This window comes from Globicephala melas, chromosome 2, assembly GCF_963455315.2.
Source record: "Globicephala melas chromosome 2, mGloMel1.2, whole genome shotgun sequence".
Lineage (NCBI taxonomy): Eukaryota > Metazoa > Chordata > Mammalia > Artiodactyla > Delphinidae > Globicephala > Globicephala melas.
Window position 1 is genome coordinate 67,143,510 of NC_083315.2, and position 19,148 is coordinate 67,162,657.

Consider the following 19,148-nt stretch of genomic DNA (forward strand, 5'->3'; position numbering starts at 1 on the left):
AGCTGGGAAGGGTGTTCTAGGCAGAGGGAACAGCAAGCCCTTGAATTTCCAAAGCACTTCCAAGTATCACGTCACAGCAAACAGACCCAGGGATGTAAAGTGGAAAGAGCTTGCTTTAGTGGCCCCCAGAATCACCACCAGGGGCAAGGGGTGGCCAGGCCCTCCTCCTGCAGTAATGCCTGTTGCAGGAATGAGTGAATGTATGTAAACAAGTGAGCAAAATCATTGTGACTGTCTCTCCTGTGGACATTTTATCCACCTGCCGTTTTCCCGTGGTGCCTGCTCCCTCACGAGACCAGAAATTCCTTTACAACAGGGACTCTGGCATCAGGGGTGTCACCACAAGGCCTAGTTCTGCTCTTTGCACAGAACTGATGCTCAGGAAATACCTGTTCCATGGTTTTGCCTTGAGAGGAGAAGAAGGGGGTGTTTAGGTCAAGACCTTCATCCATTCACCAAACAACTCTGTGATGAGACCGTAGCATCAGTGACCAAGAAATAAGGAAGAGAGGAAACTACTCTGCACACCTACCATGTGCAGGAATTGTACTAGGTGATTTTCTGTGCTGCCATTTAAACCTCACGATAACCTGGAGGTGGGTATTACAATATTATTGCCATTTTACAGACGATGAAACCCAGTGGGAGCAGAGGCCTAATTGACATGTAGGTGTACCTAGGTCCAGAGTCTGTGGTCTTTGCATCTTCTCTCCCTTCCTTCAACCCTATCAGAGGACATTTTAAAATCAAAGTTGCAGAGGCCTGGAATGGGTTAACCAGATCTCTCTAGAGGCGGAAGACCTGGAAGTCCTCTGGGGATCCCTTTCAGCAGAGAATCCTCTGGTTCACGCCGCCTGGGCCCGAGGAGCCCTGATGGGCAGGAGATCCCCGTCCCAGGCTGAGGCCAGCTCTCCTGAGGCCCACCCAAAACCGTGCCTCTAACAGAGAGAGAGCCATGCTTCCAGGGATCGTGTGATTCAGAACCTACTTTAGGGTTAATGTTCTGAAGGGTGGAAAAAAAAAAAGTATAAATGCTGTTGAAAAACTGAGCTGACGAGCTCCTGGGAAACCTGAGCCGTACAAGTCTTAGTCAAAAGCGCTGGCTGAGAAATCGCTGGCCCCTGCCAAGCCCGGCCAATGGAAGCTTGCGCATTCCCAGGCTGCGTGTTTCAAATACTTTCCGTGGTTTCGCCAGTGGAGGGCCAGGAGAGAAGAATCTGTCATTACCAACTTGGGTCTGCAAAACAGCTTGGCTGGCGGGGAGCTGTGAAATCGCAGGAGGTAGGAAACCTGACTCAGAGCTTCAGGGATGCGGGGAAAGTGCAGGGGTGGGGGAGGGGGCAACCCGACCCGACCTCAGACCTGTGGAGGGGGGCATGGTTGGTGGGAAGGGTGGGGGAGGGACGCGATCCTTTGACTCAGGATGGTTCTTGCCGGCTCACCACCGTGACCACCCCTCCCCCTGGCGTGGCAGCCGATGTGGTTTCCTGAACGTCCTTCGGCAGTCCAAACTGCTGTCGAGCACCTACCACGTGCCATGCATCACGCTGACCATCTGATACAAGCCTAGGACGTTAGCACGCTGGTATCACATGCCTATTTTTCAAACAAGGAAACTGGGAGCCATAAAGACACAGGCATCACCCCATCCACACAAATGGCCGAAACATCAGCTCATCCTTTGTGTATAAAGGGGCTGCCATGTGCAAAGATGGCAATGCAGAGATGGAGATGATAAGGCCTTTTTCAGAGAAGGGCTCAAAAGTTTCATAGATGTAAACCAATTGATGTTTTTCAAGGTATCGCTGCATCTACTACCAAAGTTTTCTTATTAAACCGTGTGAAGGAGGAGGGACAAGGATGATTGACAGACCTGACAACAGAGGTGGGGGAGGGGAGGGATGGGTGGCAGAAAGAGCCCTGGGTGACAAGTCTCGGTCCAGCCTGCCGCTAACTCACAGCGTGACCCAGGGGAAGTCACTTCAGTCCCTTTGGGTCTAGGTTTCTGAAGAACATGCTGTCCATGAGTGCCCAACCTCCTTTTTTGTAAGCGCTGTTTGCTACACACCGTTGTCATCACGCCACCGGCTTCCTACTGCAGCCTCTGCCACTCTCTGCCTGTAGGCCTCCTGGGGTTGCAGGCAGATGCTGTGCCTACAGGTGGGGCAGGCCAGAAGTGCCGGGAGTTCAGGCCCCCAGGAGCAGCCCTCGACAAAAGACAGACAGGAGTTGGGGGGCGAACACCCGGCTTCCTGTCCCCTCGAACAGGACAACTCTGAAGGGGTGCGTTACACGGAGCCCCGGTCACCTGCAGGGTCCTCTGCACATCAAGCACCCTGTGTTCTCTCCTTTCCTTCGCCCTCTCACATCCCCACTGGCGCTTCCTGAGATCACCTCCCAAATAAACTACTAGCACTCAAATCTGGTTTCGGGCTCCGTTTCCTGGGGGGAGCCAAAATGAAATACCTTCCTTGTCTGTAAAGAAGGAATCCAGGCCAGAAGGGGCTTTAGCCATCATCTGTGACAACCCCCTTGCTGTACATAGAGAGTGACTGAGGCCTGAAAAGGAGGAGCTGCCACCTCACTAGCTGTGACCTTCCTCGCCTCTTCCCCAGGTCTCAGGAGGTAAGGCCCAGGGTACGGGGGCAGTTGGGCACCGATGTCGGGGTGCCCCTGGGTTATGAATCCCCTGTTGACCGCTACCCACAGCCTAAGTGGCCCCTCGGGATGCCCTGAGGACAGGGGCCCCGTGGAGGGAACTGCAGAGGGGAGTGGGCAACAGAAGGCCTGGGGGCCTCGGCCCCCTTCCTCGGCACCTTCACCTGGCGGCCACCCATCTCCCCAGGCCCCACTCCTCCACTCTGCCTCCTACGCGTAGGTGAAACCACACGAAACACCCTCTGCTCTCCGGCCTCGAGCCCCCAAACGTGCCGCTCCCTCTAGCAAGACAGTGCTTCAGGGCCCCCCACCCCAGGCCAACTCTTCCTCTGCCTTCCAAGGGGTTCAGGCTTCTCCAGCTCTGCGTAGCCTTCCCTGACATCTGCCACGCTCTCACCATCAGCAGTCACCCACTCCCCCTGCCCCTCCATGGGGTCTGGAAGACCCTCCAGCACTGCACCCAGCGAGTCGTCCCTGGGGAACCACTGTGATGAGTCTGTACTATGTCTTCCCATTAGCTCTCCAAGGGCCAGACTCGGGCTCAGGGACATTTCTTTTTTTTTGTTTGTTTAAGAAAAGTTTTACTCATGTGTTAATATTTCAGCAAAGTTATTGCAACGGGTTTAAAAGGCAGACAGACACCCTATTATAGGCTATAAAGTAACAAGTTTCATGCAATTGAAATATTACAAAGAGCTATGGGGTTTACTGAATAACTAACAGACCCATAAAAGAAATTAAATCTGAAAGGTTAAATCCAGCATTAGCACCTACAATATCTCTGAAAGTAAAACGTTTAACTGTTTCATTCTCTCCTAGTACATGTCCTAACTTTCTCCCAAATACAGGGCTCTCAAACCCTAAAGATGAAGGGCACAGGAAGTCCCAATACTAAGAACACACAGACAAAAAGAAGAACTAGAAACAGTGACCCAGGCTTGAGAGTTTTAGCTGGAAACCACTTAACTTACTGAACTTGAACCAATCATAGTATTTCTGCGCACTGAATACCGTATCTGAGGAAAGTCTAGGAATCATACGGTTTGCCAGTAGGGATAGTTAAAAATTAGCAATATATAGTATTATTCCTATCAAATTTTTTTCTCTTAAGTTATATTTATAACAAAACGATAATTAAACTATTTATTAACACTTGCTCATTCAGGGACACAGCAGGGACATCTGTGTTTGATGGTTCAGCACCCACTTTATTGTGCTTACTTATTTTTATAAGGAACAAGCAACACATACCACATCTTCCCAGTGTTCAAGGTAATGCAGTTAATAACAGAATTCTCAAAAAAAAAAACCCCAAAAAACAAAAACCTGGAAATTGCATTAAATACTGCTTTAATCGGGAATTGCTATAATAAAACAAGTAACGTTATACATTATTTTTCCAATGAGCTTCAGTTTGAGAATCTGAACAGCAGAACTTGATCTTTAAGCTTTGAGTCATGGCAAAACTAGTAATTCTCTGAAATCTGGGAGATGCATTAGCAAAACCAGACACAGTCCACCCTTCACCAAAATCCTGGAGAAAAGCGTTTTATGAATCTGGGGGAGTAAGACTGAGCACTGGCTAGTTTACGACTTGCTGAAGCCCAGGGAATGACGAGAGCCACTGGCACTGCTGGCAGGTAAGAAATAAACTGTGTTGGGCTGACCAACTGCATATTTTATTCATGGTTTTGAATTAAAAAAGTGAAATGCTTCACTGCGTTTTCTCAAAAACGAATCCAAAGATTACAGAGTCCTCCACCATTTGGAGACACAAAGTGGATGCTGAGCGACTAGCGGTCACTCCAGGTGTGGAATTCTAGAAAGTCAGTCCTTGGAGCGAAGGGCACCGTGGCTCTGACAGCAGATTCAAAGGAATGATGCTCTGGAGAGGAGGTGGGGGACACCCTGCGGTCGGCCGGTGCACAGATGAGGGTCCCAGCTGGAGGTGGGCCTTTAATTCTACGGTTTATCTTCCACTGCTCATGCCTCTGTCTTCATAAATAGTAATTTCAATAACTCGGAGTCCTCTCTCGATGGGATCTGTCAGGAGGAGGCCTTGGGGAGCATAGATCTTCTCGTTCTGCCCTTGAATGTATTTGGAGACTTTCTTCAGAACCTTCTCGTAGTGAGTTTCCATGCACAGGAAGTTGGCGTACGCTGTTAGACAAGCCAGGCGGCCTTCAAGATAGGACTGGCCCCCGAGCTTCTCTGCTTCAGCATAAAGGTTATTTAGAGTTCGAACTGTTTCTTCAAATTGTTGCCTGTCAATCCGGTTCTCCAGCTCCGCGGGGAACTTGGTCTGGAACTGGCAGCGGATGCCACTGCTGTAGTCTCGCCGAATGAAAACCTTCCCGGACACTGGCGTCTGCTGCGGCCTCGTGGCGAGGACAGGACGGGCCACGCCGCCTCCGCTGCCCTCCAGCGGCTGTCGCACCGCCTTCAGGGACATTTTTATCCTCAGATGCTGGCTCTTACAGCTCTAGAAATGTTTGCTGAGTGAAGAAGTGTAGGGAAATCATTCAAAACTTGTGGAGACCCCAGAAACGTTGTCCTCTCCCCATCTTTGTTGTCTTTTTCCTTGGTTGGTCATGGAAACAACGGAGCCTTGGAGAAGCTGTTACAGAGCAGTGAGAAGGCTGCTGGTGGGGCAGGGGAGCAGCAGGCCAGCCGGGCTCGGTGGGAGAAGGGAGCCGGAGGGGCTGGGCAGGCAGCGGGTACTGGGCTTCACCTGCAGGAAGCCTGATGGGGAGACCAAGGCCAGGGATCTGGGACCCCAGACCAGAGCCTCAGAACGCCAATTCTGCCACATTACACAGCTCCACGGGTCTCCATTCACTGTCAGAGATGAGCAAGGAAGCGGCCCTGTGACAGGTCCCTTCCTGGGACAATTTTCTAAAAGTGCAGTGATTTTAAAAGCTTTTCTAACTGGAATGCAAACAAAATCCCACCTAGACGTCCAACATGTAAATAACTGCCCTGGTTGAAGCGGGGGACACATGGGGTGGAGTTTCCAGTCCTCTCGACGAGCCCTTATCCTGAGGCAAACCACTCTGAGAGTCCCCTAGGGCTCCACAGAGCTGTTTAGAAACCACTAGCCAAGTGGCACGAGCTGGATTGTGTCGGAGGACCCAGGTTCTAGTTCCACTCTGCTATTTCAGGCTGTGTGACTCTGGACAAGTTACCTCACCTCTCTGGGCATAGGTTTCTTCAACCCCACAATGGAAAAGTTAACATCTGCCTTTCAGGGTTGCTGAGGGGCTCAAAGGGGTGATAACCAGGGAAGCTTGGCACCCTACTGTGGTCACACATATAATTTGTCGGAGGCCCAGAAGGACATGAGAAATTCTGTGTCATCTTGAAAGAGGAGCTCTTGGAGGCGCTAGGCCCTGGGCTGCAGAACAGACACATGGCTGTGAGACTCACGGCTGCCTTTCTTCCTGGGGTTTCAGGCCCGAAGTGTTCACGAGGTGCCCCTTCGCCCCAGACCTCATTACCCAGCCAGCTGGGGCCCTCGCACAGTCACTGCTTCTCTTCCCTGGGTGTGGGGCTGGGACACGTGAGCATGGAAAAGTCTTCCCCTCACTGCTCCACCAGCCAAACCCCAGCAAGCCTCAGTCCCAGCCCAGGACTGTGTACCCCTAAAGGGAAATGGAAGCAGAGCACTCTGGCTCCAGGAATCCACTAATGGAACCTTGTTAATTACTATGTAAATTACTTTAATAGCCTGGATCCCCCTCAGACATTGTTTAGGGGTCTCCTGGAGGGGAAGGAGCAGCCTTTCCTTGGCCCAAGACTCCCATGTATGGTTTCCCACAGGGCAGGAATAGATGCACAGATGGGGAACTAGAGGAAAAGATGGATTCACAGCTGCCCCTGGTCCATGGGATCTTGCATGTGACACTGAGATGCAGGAACAGACTCCACCCTTGAAGGCTGGAACTGAAAAGGACCTCGGATGATCTCTAGGCCACCCTCACCCCCTTGCTGCATCCAGGAGAAACAAAAGCCCAGAACAGGTGAGTGACGTGTCCAAAGTAACACAGCAGGGTGACTGGTCAGGCAGGGACTAGTCTCCCACCTCCAGCCCAGGGGTTCTCAAACTGGCACTTGTGGGATGAGCTGGACCCGGGTGTCCTGCCTAAAACATATAATGAGACTTTCCCAGTGTACAGAGAAAAAAAAATTAATTTAAAGAGAGGTATTTTCTTGATTTTAGGTTCAATGTATACTTTTAAAAAAAAAAGATACACTATCCTAGAGACATGATACATAATTATACTTTCTTCCATAAATGTGCTTTTGTATTATGGAATTATGTATGTTTGAACGTCACAGTGGTCTATGAGGAACACCATGACCTTACGATCCTCTGACCCGAAGGAAAACCTCAGTCCCGAGGCACTTATTTTTATCTCAATTTTCCAGATGGGGGAGGAGACACAGAGAGATGCTAACAGACTTGCCTCAGGACTTCTGACTGATCTGTGCTCTTTCCACCACACGGCTTATTAGAAGTATGTATAAACAAAGAGTAAATAGGTTCTGGGAAAGGAGGTGGGGAATCATGAGGCTAGTAATACCATGCGGGGGGTCGGGCTTCCCCGGTGGCGCAGTGCTGCAGGGGACACGGGTTCCAGTCCTGGTCCAGGAAGATCCCACATGCCACGGAGCAACTAAGCCTGTGCACCACAACTACTGAGCCTGCACTCTAGAGCCTGCGAGCCACAACTATTGAGCCCACGAGCCACAACTAATGAAGCCCACATGTCTAGAGCCCGTACTCCGCAACAAGAGAAGCCACCGCAATGAGAAGCTTGCGCACCTCAACGAAGAGTAGCCCCCGCTCGTCGCAACTAGAGAAAGCCTGTGCGCACCAACAAAGACCCAACGCGGCCAAAAATAAAATTAAAATTAATAATAATAATAATACTATGGGGCTGTTGCCTGGATGATGAGCTTGTGAGGAAGGCGTGTGAGTATTTAACAGGCTTCTCCTGGCTGCTCAGGGCGCATGCTCCTCTATGCAGCACAGGCTGTGTTTCAGCGGTCTGCTGACAAGATGAGGGCAGGACTGCAGTGGTTTTACCATAACTTTGAAACCCAGTTCCCTTACTGAGTTTATGATTAACGTCTCCATCCCAAACTTTATTCCCTTTCTTGTCCCGCCCCCATTCCCCTCAGGATTGAAGAGTATCAAAGAAAAGCGGGGATTGAAACGAAGCAGGACCCTTCGGGGCCCTCCTGGGTACAAAAGCCCCTCCACATCCCCCGTTTCTTGTTTGTAGAAAAAGGCTTTAGTCTCCTCGGCTTCCCTGAGCTCCAAAGAGCAGACTCAAGCAGTTAACTATTAGGACAACAGAGTCACAGGCCTCCTAGTGCCTCCTCAGGGGATACAGATAACAATCTGATGCGTATCTTTGAGTTGTTCTATAGAAACTAAGACTCCCACCCAGGTGGAGGGAGGATGGTGACTACATGCTGACCACAAGCACTAGACCCCAGGCTGGTTGGAACCAGATTTTGATTCCTAAAACATCACCCTGTTACCTCACCACCAACAAATCAGAAGAAGGTCCACGGGCTGATCAGCTTCCTACGACCCTCTCCCCTCACACTGTCTTTAAAAACCCTTGCCTGAAAGCTATGGAGGAGTTCGGGTCTTTGGAGCATGAGCTGCCCGTTCTCCTGGCTTGGCTCCCTGCAAATAAACCCTCACTTTGCTGCAAACCCCGCTGTCAGAGTTTGGCTTTCTGCACCTCAGGCACACGAGCCCTTGCTCGGCAACAACGTGGCGGTGCTGTGGCCACTTGTGTGACCTTGGCATGTAGCATCACCTCTCTGAGTCTTGGTTCCTTCATCTGAAAACTGAGAATAAGAATACTTGCCTCACAGGACGGCTGAAACAATGAAATGAGATGGTGCTAGGCACCTGGGGCACGAAGTAATCACTCAGCTTCTCCCTCTTTCTGTCTCCAAGATGTAGATATAAATATTTTTCAATTACGTTCAGGCGCGCCAACTTGGGGCGTGTCACTGGGGACATGCAGTAGGCCATCAAATCTCCCCCAGGCCCCTCCTTGCGGTGCCTCTGACCAGAGGCCCTCAGTGCCCAGACAGGCTCCCCCAGAGCCTCCCCAACGTGCCCTGCAGTCCCAGCTCCTTCTGCCGGCCTCCAACCCTCCCCTCAGCCCTGCCACGCACCCCCCACCCCCACCCCCGCTCAGGAAGCCTTCTGTTGCCTCCGGAACCGGGTCGCCTTGTCCCCATTGCCTCTGACGAGGACACAGGCACCTCCTCCTCCCCTTCTCTCCACAGCCTCAGACAGCTGCTTCAGCGCCACCTCAGCCTGGGGTTCTAGGTTCTGAGTATCTCCAGGAATCTACTGGAAGAAAAGGTAGGGGTTGTCTGAACCTTGAGCTCTGCCCCTAGAAATGGGAGAATAACACGGTTTCCACCACGACCACAGGAGGGGAGAGGTACTGGGGGCGGTGAAACCGCAGGGATTGTTAATGTTTGTGATCCGGTTAAAGACATAGATACGGGTGTTCTGTATAAACCGTGCCAGGCTCCCCTCCGGGTGTCTGATGAGCTGTGCCCCCTGCTGAGGCTGCCCTCTCCTCCCTTCCTCACCTCAGAGGACATTTGCACAGAAAAACCCCTTCTCCCCGCCAGCAAGCGTGGCTCCGAGTCCCTCCCCCATCCCAGCACTTCCCGAAGGCGCCGCTTCCTGTTCGCCTCCTATCCCTGCACTGGGCTGAGCTCTGGGAAGGGAGGAGCCACATCTCGTTCACCCGGCCTTGCCCTGGTTTTGGCTGCACATAACAGAATCCAACTGAAGCTACTTAATGAGAAAGGGGAATTTGCTGGAAGGCCATGAATGTAGTTTAGGAGGGGCCCAAGGAGCGGCAGCTGGCCTCAGGGAGGTTGAAACCAGAAACGGGTCTCCCTCTCGTCTTCCCCTTCATCTTTCAGCCCTGCTTCTTTCCCCTCTCTCTGCAGGATTTTATAACGAAGTTTATGCTCACCCCCCTAACACGATAGATCTACCATTTCCAAAGTGAGAAACGAACAGTCCACTGTGCTCAGTTTAAAAGTAAGTGGTCAAAAGCTGCTTATAGAACCATAGGCCCTCCCGTTAAGCCCTTCCCCACGCAGAGGTTATAAAAGGGCAGGAGTCAGAGATAAAGGAGTTTGAGAAGGAGGATGTCTGTGGTGCTGGTCTGTGTGGTGTACGTCCTCACCATCATAACAGAAATGCTAACAGCTACTACTGATGGCGTGCTTATCATCTGGGAGGCCGCCATGCTTAGCACTGTACATGGACGATCTCATTCGACCCTTGCAACAGACATATGAAGGAGGTTCTCTTATTATCCCCGTTTTACAGATGAGAAAACTGAGGCTTGGGAAAACTCCCTAGTAAATTGCAGATCTGACTCCGAAGCCCTGAGTTATGCTGTGTCCTGTCAGCCTGTGGGTGTGGCACACGGCGTTCTTGTGTTACACACTACGAATCTGACAGTGTGCACTTACATATGGGCCCTCGGGGGTGCTATGCACACATGCGTGTGTGTGGGCCAGTGTATGCCTGCAGTGGGAGACTTTGGAATGGGTCACCCCCACGCTTCTGGGTCTGCCTGGTTCACACCCCAAGCAGTGCTGGTGAAACTTTCCCCAGCCGCTGCTCTTTGGTGACCAGTTTTCTTAATGAAAAATTCAGCGAACAGGACTGGTTGTCAAGCACTGGGGAGGCCTGCACGCTCGGTGGCTTTGGCAGATGAAGCCCCAGGGAGAGGAGCCCACAGTGCTCACTGTTCCTCTCCTCATCACGGGCTCCCGGGAGCCACCACACAGGGAGAAATACGAGGCTTCAAAGACCCAGGAGACCTCAGCAGCTGCCTTCTCTCGGTCATTCCCACCCACCAGGCAGGCTTCCCCCAGCCTTGTTTGCAGCCCCCCTCCTCAAAGCTGCCTTCAGAATACCGGCTTCATCCCCATCACAGGCCTGCTCCACAAACCTCCATGGCTCCCTACTACCCTAAACATAAAATGCACCTATACCCTGCTTCCCTCTGTGGGACTCGAGGGACATTGTTCCAGCTAATGATTAAGAACTCTCCAGACAATAGGGGCTTCTTAGACAATGGGTGAATTTCCAGGATGTCCGGCCCCCTTCCGAGAAGGAGGGAGATAAACAAAATGTAAAAAAGGTATCTGTCAAAGAACCAATCAGGAAGCCTGGGACAGGTTCCCTCTCTGGTCCGAACAGAGGCTAAGAACCTATCATTAAAAATCACAATTGAATCCACACTTTGCATAACAGGAAATTGAGACCTATAAAAATACATGTTCACGCCCTGGGGGGGTTCCTTCTCCGGCCTCCTGCGTGAGGACCAAGGAAGCCCGGTGCACCGGCCTTCAATAAACCTCTTGCGTTTTGCATCAGCTTCCGACTCTTCTTGTTTCCTGGGCGAGTCGAAACTCCTAGGAGACCGCGAAGGTCTAACATTTGGGGGCTCGTCCGGGATTCCACTCACCCCGGACCACGAGAACATCGGGAGTTGGAGGTACCAGGTAAGCTCGAGCTTGATTGTCTGTTTGTCCCTTGTTCTTTGTGGGCCATTATCGGAGGAAGGCCGTAAGAATCGGCTTATTGTGGAATCTGTATCGGACCTCTGGCTAGGCAGACGTGCTAATAGCCGGCGTCCATGAGCCCTAGGGGACGCCCTGGTGGCTCATCTGGAAGGAGAGGCAAACTCTGTCTCCCCTTCACTCGGTTTCGGCAGTTCCCTTTGTGATAACTGCCATCTGAAGAGGTTTCGGTTTTGAAGCGAGCTCGCGGTGGCCCATACGTATATGTGTTTCGTGGAGTTTTAACTGTTTCTGTATTGTGGTCTATTCTTCTTCTCTGACGGACGACAATGGGACAAACTATGACGACTCCTCTTTCCCTTACCCTAAGCCATTGGACCGAAGTTCGGGCCAGAGCCCATAATTTTTCAGTAGAGGTGAAGAAAGGAAAGTGGCAGACTTTGTGTGCCTCTGAATGGCCAACATTTCAGATAGGATGGCCCCCTGAAGGATCCTTTTTATTAGACAAGATTAGGTTGCTGAAGTCTAAGATATTTAATATAGGACCCCACGGACATCCAGACCAAGTACCATATGTCTTGGTCTGGGAAGATTTAATTCTCTCCCCACCTCCGTGGGTCCGACCCTTTGTTTCCTCAACAGGTACGTCCGCGCACACATCAGCAGCGTCGGAGATATTAGCCCTAAAGAAAAACCCCAACACGGAAAAGCTACCCGGCGCCCCAGATCCACCGAAAGCGATTTATCCTGACCCGCAGTCCGATTTGCTTCTTTTGGATTCCCCACCCCCTTATCCTCCGGCCCCAAATCCCCTACCACCTAGAGGTCCCCCAGCTCCACTGCCCTCGGCACCAAGGGGACCATCCATGATGGAAGAAGAAAGGGTCCCTCAGCGGGCACTAGGAGCCGGAGGGCTATCTCCCCGGACTCCACTGCCCTACCTCTTAGAGAATATGGCCCCCCCGATGGCCAAGGGAATAGACCTCTCCAATATTGGCCCTTTTCCTCTGCAGATCTTTATAATTGGAAAATGCATAACCCAACTTTTTCCGAAAATCCACAGGCCCTTACCGCTTTAATAGAATCTCTTGTTTTCTCCCACCAGCCCACATGGGATGATTGTCAGCAGCTGCTTCAGACTCTCCTAACGACTGAGGAGAGGCAACGGGTTCTTTTAGAAGCCAAAAAAAATGTATTAGGCGCCAATGGGCAACCTACCCAGCTGCCTAACGAGATTGATGCTGGTTTCCCACTCGTCAGGCCAAACTGGGATTTCAATGCCCCGGAAGGTAGGGAGCGCCTGAAAATGTATCGCCAGGCTCTGGTGGCGGGTCTCCATGGAGCGGCCAGACGGCCCACTAATTTGGCTAAGGGAAGGGAAGTCACTCAGGGGCCCCAGGAATCTCCAACTGTGTTCCTGGAACGTTTAATGGAAGCCTTTAGACGCTTTACCCCTTATGATCCAACTTCGGAGGAACATAGGGCTACTATAGCAATGGCTTTCATAGATCAAGCGGCCCCTGATATTAAGGAGAAATTACAGAGGCTAGATGGCTTGCAGGGATTTTCGCTTCAGGAGTTAGTATAAGAGGCAGATAAAGTATATAACAAAAGAGAAACAGAGGAAGAGAAGGAAGAAAGAAAGCAGAAAGAGCAGGAAGCCCGTGAAATAAGACGGGATAAGAGACAGGAGAGGAATTTAAGTAAGATACTGGCCACTGCGGTTGGAGGAAGAAATATAGGGGATAGAAATAGGCAGGAAGGGCGAACGGCAGACAGAAGGCGGCCATTAGACAAGGACCAATGTGCCTACTGTAAAGAAAAAGGACATTGGGCGAGAGAATGCCCTAAGAAAAAGAATGGAGGAAGGCCAACCAGAAACAAAATCTTAACATTGGAAGAAGAAGACTAGGAAAGTCAGGGCTCGAACCCTCTCCCCGAGCCCCGGGTAACTCTTAAAGTGGAGGGGGAACCTGTTCAATTTTTGGTAGATACCGGAGCCCAGCACTCCGTCCTTCTCCACTCAAAAGGTCCTATCTCAGCTAAAAGGTCATGGGTACAAGGAGCCACTGGGAATAAACAATATTCATGGACCACACGAAGGACAGTAGATCTTGGGATTGGACGAGTAACCCATTCATTTTTGATTATTCCGGAATGCCCCATCCTTTGCTGGGAAGAGACTTGCTCTCCAAAGTGGGGGCTCAAATCCACTTCCAACCGGAAGGTCCCACCATAACTGACAGTAAGGGAAGATTACTCCAAATATTGACTATGAGATTGGAAGATGAATATAAATTATATGAAAAACCTTCATCTCCACGAGTTAATGTCACAGACTGGGTAACTCGGTTCCCGCAAGCCTGGACAGAAACCGCCGGTATGGGGATGGCTAAAAATCGGCCCCCAGTACTAGTGGAACTCAAGGCAACTGCCACCCCAATAACGGTTCGTCAATACCCCATGAGTAAGGAAGCCAAAGACGGCATCCGTCCTCACATACAGAGGTTGCTGGAATTGGGTATTCTGGTAAGATGTCAATCCGCGTGGAATACCCCTCTCCTGCCAGTTAAGAAACCGGGAACTAATGATTATCGACCAGTACAAGACCTGCGTGAGGTAAATAAACGAGTGGCGGACCTCCACCCCACAGTACCAAATCCTTATAATCTCTTAAGCACTCTTCCGCCCCAACATACATGGTATACTGTTTTGGACCTTAAGGATGCTTTTTTCTGCCTAAGACTTTCTCCCCTCAGCCAGCCCTACTTTGCCTTCGAATGGAAGGACCCAGCATCAGGGATATCTGGCCAACTGACATGGACTCGTTTACCTCAGGGATTTAAGAACTCCCCTACCATCTTCGATGAAGCTCTTCATCAGGATTTAGCGTCATATAGAGAATCAAATCCACAGGTAACGCTACTTCAATATGTTGATGACACCTTATTAGCTGCTGAAACCCAGGAAGATTGTATCAAGGGAACTGAAAAACTGTTAACAGAGCTCGGAACCCTGGGATATAGAGCCTCAGCCAAGAAAGCACAAATATGCCAACAACAGGTCAGTTACCTGGGGTACCTGTTAAAAGGGGGACAAAGATGGCTCACGGAGAGCAGAAAGGATACGGTGGCCCAAATTCCGGCTCCCCAAAACGCCAGGCAGGTTAGAGAATTTTTGGGGACGGCTGGATTCTGTAGACTATGGATTCCAGGGTTTGCTGAGCTGGTGGCCCCATTGTACCCCCTAACCAAAAACAGCACTCCTTTCGTTTGGGGCGAAAAGGAACAACGGGCTTTTGACCAAATCAAACGAGCTTTACTTTCAGCTCCAGCCCTAGGACTGCCAGATGTAACCAAACCTTTTCATTTATATGTGGCCGAAAATAAGGGCATTGCAAAAGGAGTATTGACTCAGAAATTGGGTCCCTGGAATCGCCCAGTTGCTTATTTGTCAAAAAAATTGGACCCTGGGGCATCAGGATGGCCCACCTGTTTAAAGATAATCGCTGCAGTAGCCGCCCTGGTCAAAGATGCTGACAAACTAACTTTAGGACAAAATCTAACGATAACAGCTCCTCATGCCCTGGAGAATGTAATCCGTCAACCACCGGGTAGGTGGCTAACTAATACCAGGATGACCCATTACCAAACCCTGTTGCTAAACTCAGATCGCATCAAGTTTGCTCCAGCCACAGGACTCAATCCAGCTACCTTGCTACCTGATCCCGATTTAGAAGGCTCCACCATCATCCATGATTGTCAGGAAGTGTTGGCTGCAGCACACGGCAGTAGACCTGATCTGACGGACCTACCCCTTCCTGATGCTGATTTTACTTGGTTTACTGATGGGAGCAGTTTCCTGGAAGGAGGTAAGCGTCGAGCTGGAGCAGCCGTGGTAGACGGAAAACAAGTCATCTGGGCAGCTGCGCTACCACAAGGGACCTCAGCCCAACGAGCTGAATTAATTGCCATGACAAGGGCATTGGAGATGGCAGAGAATAAAAAGGTAAACATCTACACGGACAGTAGATATGCATTTGCTACCGCTCATATCCACGGTGCCATCTACCAACAGAGAGGGTTGCTAACCTCAAGTGGCAGAGAAATTAAAAACAAAGACGAAATTGTGGCTCTATTGGCTGCACTCATGCTTCCCACTAAAGTTAGCATCATTCACTGCCCTGGACACCAGAAAGACAATACCCCAATAACCAGGGGTAATAATATGGCTGACCAAGTGGCCCGAGAAATAGCATCGGGAGAAGTCATTTTAGGACTGTCAGATAAAGTTCCTGAAAAACCAGGCCGCGACGAGGAAATCATCCCGGCCACAACAAAAGGAACTTTGTCCCCTCAGCAAGCAGAATCCATGTTACAACAGATTCATAGATGGACACATCTGGGGACTAAAAAAATGATATCCCTGTTACATAAAACCGGGTACGGAACCCCTGGATTGACGAAATTAGCTGAACAGATTGTACAGGAATGTGTTCCATGTCAACAGGTAAATGCTCACAAGGGAAAACTTGAAATTGGAAAAAGGCTCAGGGGAGACCGCCCAGGAACTTACTGGGAGGTGGACTTTACCGAAGTGCGTCCTGGAAGGTACGGTAATAAATACCTCCTGGTTTTTATAGACACTTTTTCAGGATGGATAGAAGCCTTCCCAACGAAGAAAGAAACAGCTGCTGTGGTAGCCGAAAAGATCCTAGAAGAAATTTTTCCTCGATTTGGGGCGCCAAAGGTAATAGGGTCCGACAATGGTCCGGCCTTCGTCGCCCAGGTAAGTCAGGATGTGGCCAGATATTTGGGGACTGATTGGAAATTACATTGTGCGTATAGACCCCAGAGTTCAGGTCAGGTAGAAAGAATGAATAGAACTCTAAAAGAGACCCTAACTAAATTGTCCTTGGAGACTGGCGGTACAGATTGGACGGTGCTCCTTCCTTTAGCCCTGTTTCGGGTTAGGAATACACCTTCCCGATACCATCTTACTCCTTTTGAGGTACTATACGGGGCCCCACCTCCTCTTCTCACCTTGGGAGAAGAAACAAAACCAGACTGTCAAAATAACACTGACTTGTATGCTAGGCTATTGGGACTCCAACTGGTCCAAAAGGAGATATGGTCCCAACTCGCCGAGGCCTACCAACCGGGAACACCGGGAGAAACTCATCTTTTCCAAGTCGGAGACTCCGTATACATCCGTCGGCATCGAACCCAGACGTTGGAACCTCGATGGAAAGGACCATACACCGTCCTCCTCACCACCCCAACGGCCATAAAAGTGGATGGCATCGCTGCCTGGATTCATGCTTCACACGTGAAAGCTGCACCAGCGACGGCATCATCAGGATGGCGGGCCCAAAGAACCGACAACCCGCTCAAACTCAAGCTTGTACGAACCTAAGACTTATAATTTTGATTTTACTGCCTTTACTGACTGTAAGTGATTTTAGCCCTCACCTGCCCCAACGTCTAACTTGGCAGGTAATTTCTCAAACTGGAGATGTAACCTGGTCCATTAGCCATACTGCACCTCCCTGGACCTGGTGGCCAGTTTTTCCTGATGTCTGTAAACTGGCCATAGGAGCTCCCTATTGGGATCTAGAGGGTTATTATGATCAGCATAATGCTCCGTCCGAACTTCTAACTAGAGCTGATTACTCTGGAGAGGGTTGTAAAAATCAGGTCCGAAGAAGTTGGCTCAGAACCCTCTCCTTCTATGTATGCCCCGGGTTCCATCGCCCCCGATCCCTGAATTATAAATGTGGGGGAACCGAAAATTTTTATTGCCAAAACTGGGGATGTGAAACCACAGGAGATACTTATTGGAGACCCACCTCAACTTGGGATTTTATTACAGTAACAGCCAACTATACTCATACTTCTTATAGGGGTCCCCAATCTGTCGCCCCCGAATGTTCAGGATGGTGCCACCCCCTGAAAATTTCCTTTAGTAATCCTGGAAAAAGAGATAAAGAATGGATAAATGGCCATTCATGGGGCATTAGATTTTACAAGAATGGATATGATTTGGGAATATTGATGACCCTTAAGCTAAAAATTGAGACTCCCGCTCCTGTGTCGATAGGCCCAAACCCTGTACTTGGCCCCCCCCCCCGTTACCCCCAGCCCCTAAAAATAACGGGACCTCTGGGCTGAAAGAGACAACGATTAAGCCCGGAACCCCCCAGGATAGAATGCTTTCTTTGGTGCAGGCAGCTTTTACGGTCCTTAATGCTACAAACCCGGAGGCTACAAAATCATGTTGGCTTTGTTATGCTGCCCCTCCCCCTTACTATGATGCTATAGGATATAGTTGTAATTATACTAATGTCAGCTCCCCGGACCATTGTCGATGGAAACAGGAAGGGAACAGTAAATTAACTTTGTCTTCGGTTTTTGGAAATGGTACTTGTGTAGGAGCACCTCCCCAGTCCCATCGACACCTTTGTCATGATTTTAGCCTCCCTTCAGGCTCGGGATATCTTGTACCTCCCCAAGATGGATGGTGGGCATGTAACACGGGGCTAACCCCTTGTGTTTCTCTGGAAGTTCTCAACACTTCAGCTGATTTTTGTGTACTAGTGCAATTAGTTCCTAGACTTATCTATCATTCGGATTCATCCTTTCTAGATGAATACGAGGGAAGAAAAAGATGGAAAAGAGAACCTATAACCCTCACGTTGGCCATGCTCCTAGGACTAGGAATAACTGCTGGGATAGGAACAGGAACCACAGCCCTCATACAACAACCCCAGTATTATGCAAGTTTAAGAAAGGCTGTAGACATCGATCTTCGAGCATTAGAAAGTTCCATAACTCAACTAAAGGAATCACTCACCTCACTTTCAGAAGTGGTGTTGCAGAATAGAAGAGGCCTAGATTTGCTGTTTCTTAAGGAAGGGGGATTATGCGTCGCTCTAAAAGAAGAATGTTGCTTTTATATTGATCATTCAGGAACCATTACCAAAACCATGGATAAACTAAGGGAACGCTTAGATAAAAGGCAAAGGGAGAGAGAAAACGAAAAAGGATGGTTTCAATCATGGTTTGATAAATCCCCCTGGTTTACCACCTTAATCTCTACTCTGTTGGGACCTCTTATTGTTTTATTGTTGATTTTAACTTTTGGACCATGTATTCTAAATCGTTTGATAACATTTATTAGAGAACGTATCAGTACTGTACAAGTTCTAATGCTAAGACAACAGTACCAAAGTTTACGAACAGAAGATTGAGATTCCATGATTGGAATCAATAGTCACAAGAAAAAGGGGGAAATGTGGGACTCGAGGGACATTGTTCCAGCTAATGATTAAGAACTCTCCAGACAATAGGGGCTTCTTAGACAATGGGTGAATTTCCAGGATGTCCGGCCCCCTTCCGAGAAGGAGGGAGATAAACAAAATGTAAAAAAGGTATCTGTCAAAGAACCAATCAGGAAGCCTGGGACAGGTTCCCTCTCTGGTCCGAACAGAGGCTAAGAACCTATCATTAAAAATCACAATTGAATCCACACTTTGCATAACAGGAAATTGAGACCTATAAAAGTACATGTTCACGCCCTGGGGGGGGTTCCTTCTCCGGCCTCCTGCGTGAGGACCAAGGAAGCCCGGTGCACCGGCCTTCAATAAACCTCTTGCGTTTTGCATCGGCTTCCGACTCTTGTTTCCTGGGCGAGTCGAAACTCCTAGGAGACCGCGAAGGTCTAACACCTCCACCACCTGGCCTCAACCAGCCTTTCTAGAAAACCTGTCCAGGTAGCTGCCAGGGCCAGCACCAGTTTGAGGGGAGAGATGTCCAGAGCGCAAAATTTAAGGAGGCCCTTGCTCTCAGGGTCCAGCCCACAGCACTTACACTGGGTATCCTCCACCATCCCTGGCC

The 19,148-nt window shown here is 49.9% G+C and overlaps 1 long non-coding RNA gene and 1 pseudogene across 1 annotated transcript; one reads left to right on the forward strand and one right to left on the reverse strand.

Moving 5' to 3' along the window:
- Positions 1-4,572: 4,572 nt before the first annotated feature.
- LOC132596660 (golgin subfamily A member 7 pseudogene) lies at positions 4,573-5,110 on the reverse strand (annotated as a pseudogene).
- Positions 5,111-8,963: 3,853 nt separating this feature from the next.
- LOC138842581 (uncharacterized) lies at positions 8,964-18,828 on the forward strand. Its single transcript, XR_011377286.1, has 3 exons — positions 8,964-9,055; positions 9,661-9,754; positions 16,350-18,828. It is a non-coding gene; the product is annotated as an uncharacterized lncRNA (long non-coding RNA).
- The last annotated feature ends 320 nt before the right edge of the window (positions 18,829-19,148 follow it).